Source organism: Hyperolius riggenbachi, chromosome 9, assembly GCF_040937935.1.
Source record: "Hyperolius riggenbachi isolate aHypRig1 chromosome 9, aHypRig1.pri, whole genome shotgun sequence".
Lineage (NCBI taxonomy): Eukaryota > Metazoa > Chordata > Amphibia > Anura > Hyperoliidae > Hyperolius > Hyperolius riggenbachi.
Window position 1 is genome coordinate 161,048,559 of NC_090654.1, and position 17,995 is coordinate 161,066,553.

At 40.2% G+C, this 17,995-nt stretch overlaps 1 protein-coding gene across 2 annotated transcripts in view; it reads left to right on the forward strand.

The window, feature by feature from the left end:
- The first annotated feature begins 2,450 nt into the window (after nt 1-2,450).
- Nucleotides 2,451-17,995, forward strand: part of LOC137532767 (sodium- and chloride-dependent GABA transporter 1) — a 388,606-nt gene continuing 373,061 nt past the window's right edge. For both annotated transcript variants that reach the window (XM_068253633.1, XM_068253634.1), the window contains exon 1: nt 2,451-2,605. The gene's annotated coding sequence lies outside the window, so the exon portion shown is untranslated. The remainder of the gene's footprint in view (nt 2,606-17,995) is intronic.

Genomic DNA, 17,995 nt, shown 5'->3' on the forward strand with positions numbered 1-17,995 from the left:
AGAGAAAATGTGTGCATCAACCAAGTGAACCTGACAAATCTGGCTTTATTTTAACACCGGAGGTTGGCTTTAGGGCTCTTGCACACTACATGCGATTTCGATTTGCAATTTTGATGCAATTTTACATGCAATTCTGATTTGTGATTTTTAATCGGTATTGCATGCTGTGTTTTTGCTGCATTTTTCTTTTTGTTTTGATAGCACCAGGGAAAATCGGACTCGCAAATCGGAAACGCAAATCGGAATCGCAAATTGGATTTTCAGTGTGCAGGGAGCCTTAACAGGATATGTTAGTATAAGATGTTGGTAAAGGATTTTCTTTAAGCGGTGATTATGGGAAGTGACATAGCTAAGGAGCTATGGGCCCCAGTGCAAGTCTTACACTGGGCCCCAAAACACTCCATACAAAACAATTGATACGGTGCACCAAAGAACAGAACAACCACAGTGTCAGATGTGCAAGAATGGGACGGGGACAGTTTGTTAATGATTACCACTATTAAAAGCATCTGTAGAAGCGACCATTACCAGTACAGGACCAATAAAGAACTAATACTGCCTTTAAAGGAGGGCCCCTCAGAGCCCCTCTGGCCAAAGGGCCCCGGTATGGTCGCAACCTCTGCATCCCCTATTGCTACGCCATTAACCATTTCTGCCACCCGGACGTGATCCTCACGTCCAGGCGGCTGCTCTGCTGTGGTGCCGCGCTTCGCGCCCCCGTGCCCCCATGCTGTCCCCCGGTAGCCCTGGGATCAGTGAACCGGAATATGGTTCCCGATCACCGATCCGTGTCCCCAGCAGAAAAACCAAAGTGCTCTTACTAGAGACTTCAGTCTTCCTGCAAAAATAAAGTGTCTCCGTCCACCTTGTGCTTCCGGTGATCGAGAAGCACAAGGAGAAAAAAATAAACTCAAACTTGTGGCCAAATAGTAAAACTACATCTACATATTTTTTACATTACAATTTACACATATAATAACATTAAAAATTAACTATTTATTTCCCACACCAAAATATTACCCAAATAACATTTTTAATGGAAAAAAAAATGCAATTAAAAAAACAAACATAAATAGTTACCTAAGGGTCTGAGCTTTTAAAAATATCCCTTTGAAGGGGGTATACTACGAACATTTTTTAAATAATAAGCTTGAAAATAGTGATGGACGCAAAACGGAAAAATGCACCTTTATTTCCAAATAAAATATTGGCGCCATACATTGTGATAGGGACAAATTTTAAACGGTGTCATAACCAAGACAAACGGGCAAATAAAATACATAGGTTTTAATTAGGGTAGCGTGGATTATTTTAAGCTATAAAGGACAAAAACTGAGAAATAATGATTTTTTCCATTTTTTCTTATTAATCCTGTTAAAATGCATTTATAAAAAAATAATTCTTAGCAAAATGTACCACCCAGAAAGCCTAATTAGTGGCGGAAAAAACAAGATATAGATCAATAAATTGTGTTAAATAGTGATAAAGTTATTAGCTAATGAATGGGAGGTGAAAATTGCTCTGATGCATAAGGTGAAAAATCCCCGTGGGCTGAAATGGTTAATAGTGGGGCTAGTTACACAATGGGAGGAGGGGGCTGTGCTGAAACAGCTAGATGAAAGAGCAATGTGACAGCATTAACACTATACGATCCTTTAAAACATAGCTGAATTTTGTCAAAGATGCTGGCATTCACTGGTGCAAATTCAGACATACACTATGCTGTTTTCAGCTGTGCCAACATTACACCTAGAAACAAGCAGTGAAGTCAAATGTTAGTCAGTACACCTGGTTTCAGAAGTCACAGAATCAGAACAGAAATTTGCCAAGTTCTAAACAAGTTAAATGGTGGTAACACACACACACACACACATATATATATATATATATATATATATATATATATATATATATATATATAACCAGATTGAAATATTTTAATCAATGTCCTATTGCTATTTACACGGTATTCACATAGGGCACCGTTTCTGAAAGGAGCACATTAGCCAGTAAAAAAAGAAATATTTCATGGTCTGATCACTTTCACACAAAGCTTCAAAATCAAATGCATAGCCCTACTGGAGTGTGTTTCTTAAACATATCAACAAACATATCAACATATCAACAAAAAGAATATATATATATATATATATATATATATATATATATATATATATATATATATATATATATATATATATATATCAGCAATAATATATAGAACACTGGCAGGCATACACATTAAAAATTACACATTAAAAATCCTTGTACAAAAAGCATATTTTCCCTTTCATTTGTAGAGTCACTGGAATGTGCTGAATATATCAAAACAGATTATTATTCATCTGAATTTTCATGTGTGACGATGCCCGTGAATCTATCCATCTCTTATTCAGCTCAGGTCCTGTTCATTTACTCAGGAGAAGCACAGAGTAGCAGATGACATCGAGAAAGAGGTGTGTCTAAGCGTTGATGTGGAGGTTGAGACGGTGCTGAATTGGGGCTGTGCTCTGCTGATGTGCTGCTGTGAACAGCTGAATTTGTACTCTGAGCAGCTGAAATGATCAAAAAATGAGCAGTGGCTGGATGGAGGCATCTTTATCAGGTAGGAGTTCTTTTACATCCACTGAAACAAAGTTTCCATTTAGAAGAAAACAATATTACTATAGATTAGAATTAAAACAGTTTATTTTACTTATAAATGAACTCTGGGGCTTTTCAGCATTCTGATGGGGAATATTTTTTTTGCATATGTGGTGACAATGACAGAATGAATGAGATCAGGCAGGTATGGTAATTTTAGATGATCTTAAAGACCTTCATTTGCAAACCAGCTTGCGTGACAGTCTAATTCATTTCCCCCAGATGGGCACTGCATGAATGCATGTAGTAGCTGACTGTAGATAGCCTGGAAAAATGAAAATTGAAAATGTATTAGATTTAAAGAGTGTGAGCCTAGTAAGATTGCAGTTTGCTCTGTGCTGCAGTTTACAGGTGTTACTGCATACTGACTGTGTCAGTCGTCTGGTGTTGCAATGATATACTGAGGCTAATGCTCAAAAGTTAGCAAACACAGTATTCTTGAGGGAAAAGAAGAGACGTGTGCGGAAATTGAATCCTGACATACAGCTACAGAAGAGTGAATTTGGTTCCCTGCTAATAACTTATATACATTTTATTGCTTGCCTTGTGCACAAATCATCCATTTCATTAATTTTGCAGAATAATTCATAACTGGCAGTGTGTGATCAGAATATTTACTTTTGTTTAAATTATATATAAAATGCCCTGATAAGATTCCATAGAGAGGTGTGTACATATGCATATGTGAAACAATTCAACTCTTCTGTGTTAACATGCAATAATTCTGTAAGCATTTCTGACTATGTACTCAGCAATTATGTATTATATATTGTTATTTGGAGATGAAATGTGTGTGTGGTGTGTGTGGTGTGTGTGGTGTGTGTGTGTGTGTGTGTGTGTGTGTGTGTGTGTGTGTGTGTGTGTGTGTGTGTGTGTGTGTGTGTGTGTGTGGTGTGTGTGTGTGTGTGTGTGTGGTGTGTGTGTGGTGTGTGTGTGGTGTGTGTGTGTGTGTGTGTGTGCGTGCGTGCGTGCGTGCGTGCGTGCGTGCGTGCGTGCGTGTGTGTGTGTGTGTGTGTGTGTGTGTGTGATTTAACTGTTAGACAAAATAAAATTTGTTTGTGCTTATTTCTAAATTTTTTCAGAACCAGGTGTTACAAAATATACCATTGATCTCTTTTTTTTCCTTCTTCTTTTCTTTTTTTACTTTGCTAGGTGTCATTGTTAAAGAAATAAGACAGAGAGTACACTGACTGACTAGATAATATTTAGGCTTTTAATATTTTACAAGGCATGGATGTGCAGGCATTAAGATCAGCAAGTTATGGATGTGTGATTAGGTCATTGCACTGAGCTAGTTCTTCTCTGTTCTGATTGCTCTGTTTGTCTTGCTCATTTTCAGTCAAAGGAAAAGAGATTGGCTTGGCTAAGCTCTATGCCCAATACTATAGGTTCTGGCATGCAGCCTCAATATATCATGCACTTATATTTCACCAAATCATTGAAAATCCTTTAGCTCTTTTAATCATCATTTAATTCACTTAACTATAGCCATGTTTCAGGGGGGAAAAGCTTTTATTGTAGAGGATTAACATGTGAATTGTAGCAAATGAACAGCTATGATTAATTTGTGCAAACTGATATGACAGCTAGCGATAATGAGGTTCTAGTGATGCTATTATTGTTCCATTGCATATAAGGTACACATATTACCCACTTTACTTTCAAGGAGCATCAATTTGTGCTTGTGTTGAAAGAAACTGGGTCACTTATTGCTTGTGACATGTATCCCTTTCTGCAAAAACCCCAAGGTCATCAGTGCTCTGCTTCACATCTTCAAGGACATGGAACGATGGTCTTCTTTGTTTAGTGATGACATTGAAGCAACCCAGAATGAAGCATTGAACTTTATTTAGAATATTTAGACTTTCTATTCTAAGTGTAGTTGGAATCTGTCCTGGTTTGGAGAACTGATGCTTATCAAGTTGTTGCTATTGAGATATGTTCCTTTATCAAAATGTCTCTCAGTCTGTAATTTAACGTAGTAATACGTCTTTCTAGGAAGGAGATGCCGGAGTAGATACCTTACATGGTTTTATTTTGCTTTTTTAGAAGGTTATGTATGATTGCTCTGTGTTTTAAAGGTTACACATTGTCCTTTTTGAAGCCATTGTACATTGAATTCTTGTACACCTGTAGCTCAATAGCACTGTCCACCATATTGCCTTCGTGCCTATCCATTTGTTAGCTATGTGCGATCCTCACCAGTCTCAATTCTCTAAGTACATCTAGAAATTAAACATTATAAACGATTTTAGATTAATTACAAGCCAACACCTGAAACATGTTGTTCAACTGGTGTTTAAATAACTCTGGCAGGAAAACACAAGATCCTAAACCTTTTTATGCCTTGAAGAACTTAAAATGCATAAGATCACTGTGTTGTGTCTTGCTAAAAATACAAAATAAAAAGTGAATAAACACCGAAGAAGAAAATTTGTAAATCTGAAAATTATCTTATTACACAGCAAACAAAAAAAATCTATTCTCTCCCGTTTTCTATAGATACACACACATACACACACACACACACACACACACACACACACATATTTACTGTGGGGTACAATGATTGTTTAGTGGATCCTAATATAAGGGAACCAAAGCTAAGCTTCAGAAAATGTCTGCGAGCAGTAACAGGAAACCATCTTTGATTTTTCAACTAGTGTTTGAGAAATAAAATAAAATACTTGAATGGGAGCTATAAGCAGCACCACTATTTACCTCCCAAATAAAACCATGTCAGTCTTAGAACAAAAAAATGTTTATAAATTCATGCCAAAATTTGTGATTAAACACAGCATACAGCAGTTATGTCTCATCTTTCCGTACATTTATCGACAGGCTGTAATCAAGACAGCAATTGCTGCGTAGTAAGTGGGTTGAATAAAACGCGGAAAAAGAGCTAATCTGTGACTACTCAACCAGGCATAGTATTAAGCTGCCTAAACACATAGATGGATTTTTCAAAATCTTGATGTGCTCATAGTAAATGTATAAATGTCGTATTTTGTCAATACCATTCCGGCGATGCTCCAGTCTACCCAAATGTAGTTATTAAACTTGCAAATAGTGTAAAGCTTATATCCAGTGATAGAAGCCCACAAAATAACATGACAGTCAAATAACCAAGTGTGATATATTTCATATGCTAATATTAGCAAAATAGCACTGTCATTTTAAAGGCTTTATCCCTTTACTGTCTTTATATCTAAGTAGAAATATTGTTATTATGGGCCTCCAAAGTGAGCTCACAGTCATCCTCATTGGGGCCCAGCCAGCAAAGCTCTACAACAGAAAATTTGCTTACCTGCCCTTGATTCAGTTAAGCCTAATGCTGCTTTAATGTCCCTGGCGGTACGCAGTTTATGAGGCTGGGATTTTTGGAATAAATCTTGTTTTAAATTTCATAGCTAGCACTAGGCTAGCTACCTGTGTCCTCCAAGTGCCCTGGCACCTATCTGCTCCCCCCGATCGCCGTCAGCAACACTCACCCGTCCGCGATCCTGCTAAAGCCGCAGCTTCCCAATTAGCTGCAGTCGTCGCTATGTCGATGATCGGACATGACGTCATGACGTCATGTGCAGTCCCGATCCTCCCCATAGCGAAGCCTGGAGCTGATCGGGATGCTGCGCCATCGCGGGATCCCTGGGAGGTATGTATTGCGGTGGGGATCGAGGGGAGAGCGGAGGCACTTGGGGGCACAGGTAGCTAGCCAAGTGCTAGCTGAAGACTATGTAACAAATTTCATTAAAAAAAAATCCTCCTGGGGCCATGCGATCCCCTGCAGTGGCTAGCCCGACACTGTGTCGGGCTTAACCAGGGAGGTTAAGGGTAAAATCCACGCACAGTTCTAAATATAATAGTTGATAACCTAGTATGTTGAGTTCCCAAATATACGTTTTCATTAAGGTTAAAGAGACACTAAAGCGAAAAAAAATTACGATATCATGAATTGGTTGTATAGTAGGGGTAAATTACTAGAACATTGGTATCAAAAATAATATTCTCATATTTTTATTTTCAGTTATACAGCTTTTTTTATAACACTGCATCATTCTCTAATACTTGTAGTTTACACATTACTCAGCACTCTAAAAGTTTTTGCAGAACAGGCAGTGAACTTTTGACCTGTCCTGAATTGTTTTCAGCAAAAGAAAAACACAATACAGCTGAGATAACCTAATCAGAAGTCAGAGCTCTCCACGACTTTCAAAGTCGCAAAGCTCAATGGCTGTTTGCAAAGATAACAACTGGAGTTTCTTAACTCTTCCTGTACTGGAAACAAATATTAGACTTTGTCTCTGCTTCTAATGCTTTATTTCTTAGCTGTACTACACAACTAATTTATTATATCATAATTTTTTTTCGCTTCAGTGTCTCTTTAAGTATTTTAAAAATAGTCTGGAGCAGCCAAACTGTAGTATTGTGAGATTGGCTTCTGCTGACTGTAAATTTCTACAGTTTCCTGGAGGGTGGAGCATAGATAAAGCATCCTGAACAGGTTGAAGCTTAAAGCTATGGAGGTCTGTATTGCAGGAATTATCTGGTGTAGGGGCTCCAGAACAGTTCTTTTAAAAGTGATTTTTAAAATCAATTTCTTGAGTCTTAATACCACAAGTTCTGGTATTAAATGAATACGCAGAACTAAGAAAATATTTGTGCTATTGGTAAATCTGTGTGATGCAATGTAGGCTAAACCCAAATCCATAACGTCCATAAGCCTCCAAAATTTTCAATAGACACATATGGACGTGTGTGGGACGAAAGTTTGGATATGTCCTACTGATTAAGGGACAAGAGGCCTGAACTCATGTTCTGCAGTATAAAAACACTCCCAATGCAGATCTATAAAATGTCAGAAATGTTTTATTCAGCTAAACAGCTAAAAGCTTACTGTGTTTTCCCTGGTAGTAGTAGCCAGCTAAGTGTCTTGTAGGAATTGGTTTAGTGAAACTGCTCCAACATTGTTGCAGGTCCCTCTTTTATCTCTCTAACTTGACCCTCTGACATCACTTACTGTGTCCTGTTAACATCTACAAAGAACTGCTCTAAAGCAGCCATTTTGGTAGAGACTGAACATTTGTTAGTCACCATTATTAGCAGTCTGCGTGTAAAGTAAATGTGTCTGAACCAGGGGATGTTTTTGGGTGAGGTAATCAGTACAACATGAACAGCGAGCTGAATGGTTTAAACAGCACTGAAAGACACAATTATCATGCTGTGCATGCAGAAATTAACATGCAGAAGTAGAGACAGGAAACAACATTGTATTTGAAGATGCTTAAAGGGTTTGGAATTCTGCACACAAATGAAGCATTTTCTGTAGAATTTTAGTGATAAATTTGTACCACATATAACCTGCAATAAGTAATTTATTTTACATGTGCTGGTTGGCAGAAATTCATCTCAAAAGAGAACATAACCTACAAGGATCTGACCTAGTCTAAATTTTTTGAATGCATAGTCAGGGCAGGTCTATAAATGAAAACTGTTGGTGGCAAGAAATCTGTTTATGCTTATAAAAGCTGACACATTTTCTTTGACTGGCAACAGCTTGTTCCTTATTTTACCAGTGTAGTGAAGTAAAGTCCATGAATGATCTGATATTTGGTAACATAGTGCAAAATCTGTAAGTTTTGCATCCCTATTTGTGTGTGTGTGTGTGTGTGTGTGTGTGTGTGTGTGTGTGTGTGTGTGTTTTTTTGCCAGGGTCAATTCTTAGGGGTCAAGCTGCATGGGTGCTCCCATTAACAGTAGGGCCCCCACACCATCACAGTATACAGCATAGAAGCTAAAGATAATGTCAGCAGAATAGAATAGGATTGATACTGCTACCAAGGTATTGTGAGTGAATACTGGCAGCCAACATCAGGATAATGGAGCGTTAAGGTGCTAGGAGGAGTTACTATAGTGGAGGATCAGAGTCATGTCACATGGGTGACTGTGACAAAATTTAAATTGCTAGTGAAAATGACAAAGCAACAGCTAGTTCTTGTGACTAGTCACTGCCACTCTGTACTCCATGTAATATGGCCCCTGGTGTGGCAGGAAACAATGATGGTTCAATATTATTATTATTATTATTATTTATTGTATTTATAAAGCGCCAACATATTATGAACTGTGATGTCACTTCCAGTATGGAGGCTATGAGTTTAGCTTCCACTAAAAGTTACCAGATTAGGATACATTACAGGGCATTTCCTGCTGAAATGTTTTATAATGTACAGTAGTACGGTAACATAGCAATCACCAACTAACATGTCCCACCCCATAGCTCTACTGACTAACTGCTACCGTGTTTCCCTGAAAAAAAAAGACACTGTCTTATTTACTATTAATTTCTCCTTCAAAATATGTGCTAGGGCTTATTTTCAGGGAGGGCTTATATTTTGTGGGGGTAGCCAGATCCCCCCTGTTTATAGCCGGTGTATATAGTCAGACCCCCCCTTACATAGCTAGTGTATATAGCTTGATTCCACTGTATATAGCCAGTGTATATGGTCAGACCTCCCACTGTATATAGTTAGACTCCCCATATAGCCAGTGTATATAGCCAGGCCCGTGTACAGCCAGTGTATATAGTCAGACCCCTTCCCCCCCATATAGCCAGTGTATATAGTCAGACCCCCCTGCATGCTTGCCCACTGGCTCAGCCACCCTGCTTACCTTATCTGCTCCTGCTCCTGGTCCCCACCTTAAAGTCCGGATCCCCCTGCAGTTTATGCCAGCATAGCGGCGCGCATACCAGCGAAAGCAGCTACGGTATTGTATCCAGTAACAGCGCTGGTAGGAAGTAAACAGAGGTCACTTCCTGTATAGGGCAGCGCTTTTACTGGATACATTACCGTAGCTGCTTTAGCCGCAAATCTCTGCTGATGTGCGCACCGCTATGCAGGGAAATCCGGACTTCAAGTTGGGGGCCAGATTCAAGAGCAGATTAGTTAAAGCAGGTAGCTGAGCGAGCGAGCGGGCAAGCATGGGGGGGGGGGGCCTGCCACTAGGTCTTATTTTCGAGGGGTTATCTTATATTTCAAGCATTCTTGAAATATAAGATAGGTCTTATTTTCAGGGGATGTCTTATTTTAGGGGAAAGCCGGTAGTAGCGACAGAAAGAAGTGAATATTTAAAACTAAAAATGCATAAAATTTAAATCTAGGTGTGTGCTAACCTTTAGTGTCTGTCCATGACACTCATTTTTAAATGCCCATTTGGTAAATTTGTCTGTAAATAGATCAGTTTTTACTAGCAATTATCTCATTGGTCATAGGAGTTAAAAATGGAGCTTTATAATACTCAAACTGAGGATTAGCAAAAGCTAAATTAGCATCTATGAAGGTGTCTGTTATTGGCTTCTCCACACAGTTTATCTAGTTTGCTGTCTGTGAACCTTGTTGCATTGTGGTAAATAACTGTTTTCATCTTCCAAGCATGCAATATCTGCCTGTGTGCATAGAACTCTCAGTAAACAAACATTCCATGCAGATCACCTGGCAGAACTAAAGTTGTTACCACCAGTGATAGACTGCAGAATGTAAATCAGGGAGAGAAAAGATTATTGTAAATAATAAGCTTTTTTTCATGTTATTAGCAGCTGCTATAGGGTTCAGTAGCAGATGTGATGCCAGTATGTGCCTCACTTACCTGCACTTATAGTAGATTATTTGGCCCATATGCAAGTTTTCTCCTCAACTTTTTCTCCTCAGTTTTCTCCTAGGAGATAATTTTTCATCTTCTATTTAAAGTAACTTTTTAGCACTTTGCAATTTTAAAAAAAAGTATCAAAAAGTAGGTGGAAAGGTACTATCAAAAGTATTTTCTTGCTTGGTGGTGGTTTAAAAAGCATTTTATTGACAAGTTTGAAAATTTCACTTAGGAGAAAAAAACGAATTGCATATGGGCTCTGCAAGTACTGCATGCACCATTGAGTATAACTGCACATTGCGATATTTATGCATATCAGTTGTAGGGTCCAGGAAGGATGTCATTGCCAATGTGTACTTAAAGGGGCACTACAGTGAAAAACTGTAAAATTTAAAATATGTGCAAACGTATACAAATAAGAAGTATGTTTCTTCCAGAGTAAAATGAGCCATAAATTACTTTTCTCTTATAATGCTGGCACTTACAGTAGGCAGTAGAAATCTGACAGAAGTGACAGGTTTTGGACTAGTCCATCTCTTCATAGGGGATTCTCAGCAAGGCTTTTATTCTTTACAAAGATATTCCCTAAAAAGGATTTAAACAATGATGCTGGCCAGCTTCTCTGCTCCTTACACAGTTTTTTGGCAGTTGGACAGAGCAACTGCCATTCACTAAGTGCTTTTGAAAATAAATATATCCCTGAGAATCCCCTATAAAGAGATGAACTAGTCCAAAACCTGTCACTTCTGTCAGATTTCTACATCCTACTGTAACTGACAGCAACATAGGAGAAAAGTAATTTATGGCTCATTTTACTTTGAAAAAAATGTACTTCTTATTTGTATATGTTTGCACATATTTTACATTTTACAGTTTTTTGCTGTAGTGACCCTTTAAAGGACCACAATCGCAAAAAAAAAAAAAAATGTAACATTTAAATTCATGTAAGCACATACAAATAAGAAGCATGTTTCTTTCAGAATAATATGAGCCATAAATGACATTTTTACTATGTTTCTGTCACTTACAGTAGGTAGTAGAGATCTGACAGAACCAACAGGTTTTGGGCTAGTCCATCTCTTCATGGGGGATTTTCAGAATGGCCTCTATGAAGACATTTCCTCAAAAGAATTTATACAAAGTTGCTGGCCAGCCTCCCTGCTTGCTCACACTTTTTTGTAAGTTAGACTGAGCAACTGCCATTCACTAAGTGCTTTTAAAAATAATGAAAACCCTGAGAATCCTGATTGGACAGTTAGGCCCTTTTCACACTTGCGTTTTGGCAAGTAAACGGACCGGATCCTGATCGGATCCTGATCGGATCAGGACCTGATCCTGATCAGAACCGTACGGTTCCGATCCGGATCCAGTCCGTTTGTATCAGGCATGCATCAGGCTGCCATCCGGATCCGTGGGCAAAAAATAGTTAAATTTAAATATAAAAATGTTGGGGTCAGCAGAAGGTGCACCTGGTGCACCTGTAGAATCAGGTTCCTCCGCTGCAGGCCTCACCTCCACCTCCGACATTCTGCCAAACAGCTCCAGCACGTCTGTCACTGCTGCTCCACTCCAGACATGCATGGGCCATGTGTCCCCATCCGAAATGGCCGCTTGGATACGCCTAGGAAGTGGGGTAGAACGTCAGGTTTTTGTAGGCAGTGTGTTCTGTGCCTTCCGTTCCCCATTGGTTTCTGTGTTCCGGATGGTGCTGTCAGGCTCAGGTCCGGCTCCGGTCCGGGTGCGTGGGCCGGAGATCCGGACCCAAAAAATAGCGCATGCTGGAAAAGAGTCCGGAGTCCGGATCCGGTCCGGCTCTGTACTGTACGGAACGGACACGTGTGAACGTCCGCATAGACTTTGCATTGCTATGCGGAACGTACGTTCCGTTTGTACAGTATGCGGTCCGGATCAGATCCGGAAAATCCGGATAGCGAACGCTAATGTGTGCCTTAGCAGTAAGGATGAGCTAGTGTGAGAGCAGTCAGATTTCACTGATTCCGATTTCCGAGTTTCTGATCGGAGTACCACATTACCGAGGCTTAGAAATTTTAGGCCAATCACAAGACGCAGACGTATTAGGCCAATTAGATAATCAGTATTTTATCACGGAAATTGGAATACCACTGAAATTTTAGGTCATTCACAAGACTCGGAAGAAATAGGCCATCAGAGAATTCACAACAAATGTACCATGGTTGCTCACATAATAGCGTGCATCCGCAAAATATACAGTAGCTGCTTTTGCAACATATAGCGGATTCCACAACATATAGCAGATTCCGCTAAATATAGTTGATTCTGCAATAAACAACTCTTTTTTTTATCACCTAACTTTATTAGCAAAAATGGCTAAAAAAAACCTTAGTAGAAAATCGGAAATTCTGGTTTCTGTGGAATTCCAAGGAAAACGGAAAAACACTTGTCAAAAGGTGGAATTCTGGCAGAATCGAAATAATCACTTCTGACCATTACAGTTAGCAGCTAATTGATTACCTTATCATTCTGTTTTGCCATAATGCAATCAAGTTCACATGACCTTTCCTAGCCACAAATAAAAATATTATTACTCATTATTCTACTGGATTAATAATTTTTCTCTTGTTTTTGTCTTTTTTTTAAATATATTTTTCAGAAGGTAGGCTTTAAACATTTAGCTCAGTATTTTGCCAGTTGCAAGGGTAGCCCAAGGTATAACTTATTTGTTATCTTTGGTACCAGAGTCTGTGGAGTTGATGTGACATTGATCAAAGTGTTTTGGAGACAATAGACCTAAAGAATTGCATTATAATGCTAGGCCATCTTATTACAGAAATATGTGTTATCTCCTGCTGCCACAGCATACCCCCACTGATTCACTGGATTCACTCCAGTAATTGTAATTGATCCATGTGATTGATTGTGTAATGTGAAAGGTCTGCTACAAACAGAAAAAAATGTATTTTTTATCCTGCTATTTTCTGACAATCTTTTCCAGTTTCGAAGACTTAGATCTTAAGACTTAGATCTTAGATCTCTAAGAAGCCTAATATACTGTGATTTAAAGCCTGTGATGTCATAGGTAAAGTGTCCTTTACAGTGTTACATAACACAGAATCATATTGCAAGTAGCTGCAGCCCCAATTGAACCATAATGAAAAGCCTATTGTTGACTCTGCACTGGGGGCCACTAGATTAAAGCTAAACTTCCGGTAACAGCTGAATATATAAGTAACTAAGGCCCCGTTCACACTTGCGGTTCAGTAAAAACCGCACCGGATGTCCGGACCGCACCGTATCCGGACCGGACCTGATCCGTACGGTTCCTATCCGGATCCGGTCCGGATCCGGTCCGTTTGCATCCGGTTTCCGTGCGGTGTGAACACGGTTGCGGTCCGGATCCGGTTTCTTAAGGAGATAACATCCTTTTAATTACCTGGGGTCTGGGAGGTCAGCAGAAGGGTCTGGGGTCATTGTTGGAGACAGGTGGACGTGTGGAGACCATCCGTGGATACAGAGACTGCAGTTGGGACCATGGATCCAGGCATTTTTTACTCGTAAACCTGGGAATTCTCTCTGTTGTTCGCCTCCTTCAGACATATCAGACATGTTGCTGGCAAAAAGAGCTCCAGCATGAAATCGCTGCTGCCCCACTCTTCGCTGGGCCCATGTGGTCCCCATCCAAAATGCATAGGAAGTGGGGTAGAACGTCCGGTTTTTGTAGCCAGTGTGTTGTGCGCTCTCCGGCTCTCATTGCTTTGTATTGGCCGGATGGTGCAGTCCGGCTCCGCTCCGGATACGGCTGCCGGAGGAGCCGGACCAAAAAATAGCGCATGTTGGAACGGACGCCGGAGTCCGGATCGGGCCCGGATCCGGTCCGGCTCCGGTCCGGCAGAACGGACGCATGTGAACGGACGCATAGGCTTTCATTGCCATGCCGTGCGTCCGTTCCGTCCGTTCTGAAAGCGGTCCGGCTCCGGCACGGCGATTCCGGACGGCCACCGCTAATGTGAACCGGGCCTTACTGTATACAGTATATGAATTGTGACCTGATAAATGGATTGTAATTCTGTCTGGACTTTTTCTGTCCATAGATTATCTTTCATTTAGTTCTGGTTCCACATGCAGCAGCCCAATAGCATTCTATGTGCAGCACTTCTTCCATGTAGATCAGACATCTGCTGTCTTGGAAACCTTCCTTAGGCAGAAGCTCAAATGTTGATTGTTTCGCACTTGTACTGTCTCTTCATTTGGTAACCATATGCAGCAACCACTTTTTAATATCTAGCCACCCCCTTCAGCAACAGTTGACCAAAGCACAGGCCCTTGTGGCCTTCTCAGAAATCCAGCTCTGTCAGGCAGTTCTAAGAGGCAGATTGTTCCACACAACTGATGCTGGGTACACACTATGAGATTTTCTGATCGATTTACTGTCAGATCGATTATTTCCAACATGTCCTATTTGCTTTTCGATCGATTTCCGAGCATTTTCCAATCGATTTCCGTGCACTTTAATAGGAAATTGATCGGAAAATGCTCAGAAATCGATCTGAAAGCAAATTGAACATGTTGGAAATAATCAATCTGACAGTAAATCGACCAGAAAATCTCATAGTGTGTACCCAGCATTAGGCACACAGTACAAACTCCAGCTAGACCTATTTTTTTCTACTGCTCTACAGCAAATGCAGATAAGGACATGATGATTGAAGTGAGAGGAGGAGTGGCATATGGATAAGTTATCACTGTGATTTCTCCTCTTATAAAGATGTTCACAGTAGAATTGGCAACACTGCTAAATCTCCCTCCCTCAGTATGAGTACTACCAGACAGGGACTGCAAAACAGATTTAGACACTTATTTAACCCATGGCTAATCTATCTGGATTTCATCTTGAGAAGAGCTTGTGTAGTGTTTCCAATATATTTTTCTAATTTCTCAACAAATGATAGGCTATTTGATTAACAAGGTTTAAGTGACATACTTTGTATATGGAACCTTTTCCACACAGATAACTACCTTATAACTGTCATCTCTAGTACCTGTTACGGCCCTATCTAGTAGCTATAACAAAGAAAATCTCTCAAATTGGGTGCCCTTTTGACAGGATTATTAAGTATGACACCACTGGATACCATGGGCTTGATTCACAAAAGAGTGGTAACTGTTAGCACGGCCGTGCTAATTTTCACGCTAAACGATAAAGTTTTTGCGCGCAAACGCGAATTTTCGCGTGAAAACGTTATCGATTTCGCAGTGAAATTCACGTTTGCGCGCGAAAATGTTATCGTTTTGCGCAAAAATTCACGCGTGCAATGCGAAAATTCGCGCAAAAACGGCCGTGCTAACAGTTAGCACCCTTTTGTGAATCAAGCCCCATGTCTTCCCTATACTGCTTAGAGATCATGTGACCTTGCCAGCAGTTGATATCTGTAATACATTTAAGAAATGTAAATCAGGGTAGAGACAGATTTTACAATGGGCAAACATTGACTAAATCCTTTATACTGTCATGTAAAAAATGATCACTTTTATTCATTAAGTTGTGTTTAGTAACGTACATCATTAAAGTAAACCTGAGACGAAAAACGTCTCAGGTTCTATACTTACCTGAGGCATACTTAAGCCCTGTAAGGGCTGTTCGTCCCTCGTCATCTCCCTGGGTGACTCCTGTCACCTGCAACTGTCCCTGAAAGCCTGGCCGAGTCTCGCTTCGTCCTGCATGCGCGGCCTGACCAGGCATGCTCCCCCACCGTGCTCCTATCCCTGGTAATGATCTGCATGATGGAGTGTGGCTCACCCAGGCTTTTGGGAACAATTGCGAGTGACAGAAGTCACCCAGGGCTTAATAAGGAAGCCCCAGGTAAGTATTGTACCAGATCCGCTTTCCGTTTCCGGTACACTTTAAGTACCTTCCAGATTACTGAAAGTGAACCTGCAAAAAAGGGCAAAAAAAGTTAGCTACTCACTTCTGAATTGCATAGAGTCTATATGTCAAACTCTGACCCGGGGCCCAAAACTCACCCACAGTGCCATAAACTTTGACCCACAAGTGGTTTCCCCTACTTTGCATTATACTTGGCCCACAAGTACCTGAGCACTAAGTCTATATCGCTAAAGGCTGATATTATGAAGCCACTTGTAAGGGAGAGAATCCACTAGACACCAAAGAACTGTATAGGAGTAGGAGGGATGACCACTAGACTACAGGAAACTGTATAGGGGAAGGGAGGGGAGCCACTAGACACCAGGAAACTGTATGGGGTAGGGGCAATAGACATCAGGAAACTGTATAGGAGAGGGAGGTGGCTACTAGACACCGTGGTTGGTCTTTGACTTTGACTTGTCCCAATTTTTAATTTCAGGCCCACTGTGTAATTGAGTTTGACACCCCTGGCATAATGCATTCCCAGTCCTTGGTCTATCCAAATATACCCGCATACTCCGACTTGCTATGTTGAATACTTCTTTGGACCTCCACAGGCAGCCTTTGGAAGTACTAGCTTTACCAAGTATTTCCGAAGATGAGCACATCCTTTCTATGCGCATGCATTTTGGAACTTACGCATTTGCAGTACACAGCAAATTTGTTGCTGGAGGTTGACATTTTCATCAGTTGTTTCAGATTAATAGTCTGTGTCCATCGTTTCCGTTTCTTTACCCAACATATTTTCTTTTTCTGCTACAAGTGTGGTACCATTTGCAGGTTGTTCCTTTCCATATTTAATCTCTAATTGATTCAATTTACTCGTAATAATACAATATATATATATATATATATATATATATATATATATATATATATATATATATATATATATATATACAGTATATACCAATGATCAAAGTGTCTATTTTAGGCTGGTATAAAACACTGTAGATTGTAATTCTGATTTCATCAATTGTATCCTACATCCTACTAATTGTTACACTTGTAACCTCCCAGTATGGGAGGTCTGGACTGTCAGACCACTGAGAAAAATCCCCTTATCAACATATTAATTCAAAATGTGAATATTTCAAATTATACCAATAACCAATATATAATTTATATGTCTCTGTAAATAGTTTACACAACTGTCTAGCCCACTATCCGTTTATTTTTACATCTGTGGCAATTTCCTTTTATGGACCTCTTTTAGCATGGTGTTGTTTATGTTTTCTTTAAATCAATATTGTGCTTATCCCATCTTCTTTGCTACTAATCGTGGTTTATGTCCCCCCACTGTAACAGGTGATGTCAATTGGCCCTTTAACTTAAAGAAAACCAGAGCTCAAGTAAAGTAAAGAATCAATACTAACCCGGGGCTTCCTCCCACCCCATAAACACATGGGAGTCCCTCGTCATCCTCCCGCGGTCTGCCGTTCAGCCGCAATCAGCACCGGTAACTTGCACAGTGGCATCAGTCCAGGTCTGGCCAATGCACAGAAGACCCAGACTGGACGCAACTGAGCAAGTTACCGGGCTGATTGCGGTCGAACGGCAGACAGTGGGAGGATGTTGAGGGAGGGACTCGCACGTGTGTATGGGGCGGGAGGAAGCCCTGGATAAGTATAGATTCTTTAATTTACTTGAGCTCTGGTACATTTTAATTAGACACTAGCTGGTTTTTCTTATTAGATGGTGTCTGTGTCTCGCAAATTCCACTGCTTCTACTGCTGGGAATACACCATGCATTTTTGAGGCAGATAGATGGTTCGATAGATAATTTCCGACATGTCAGATTTCACT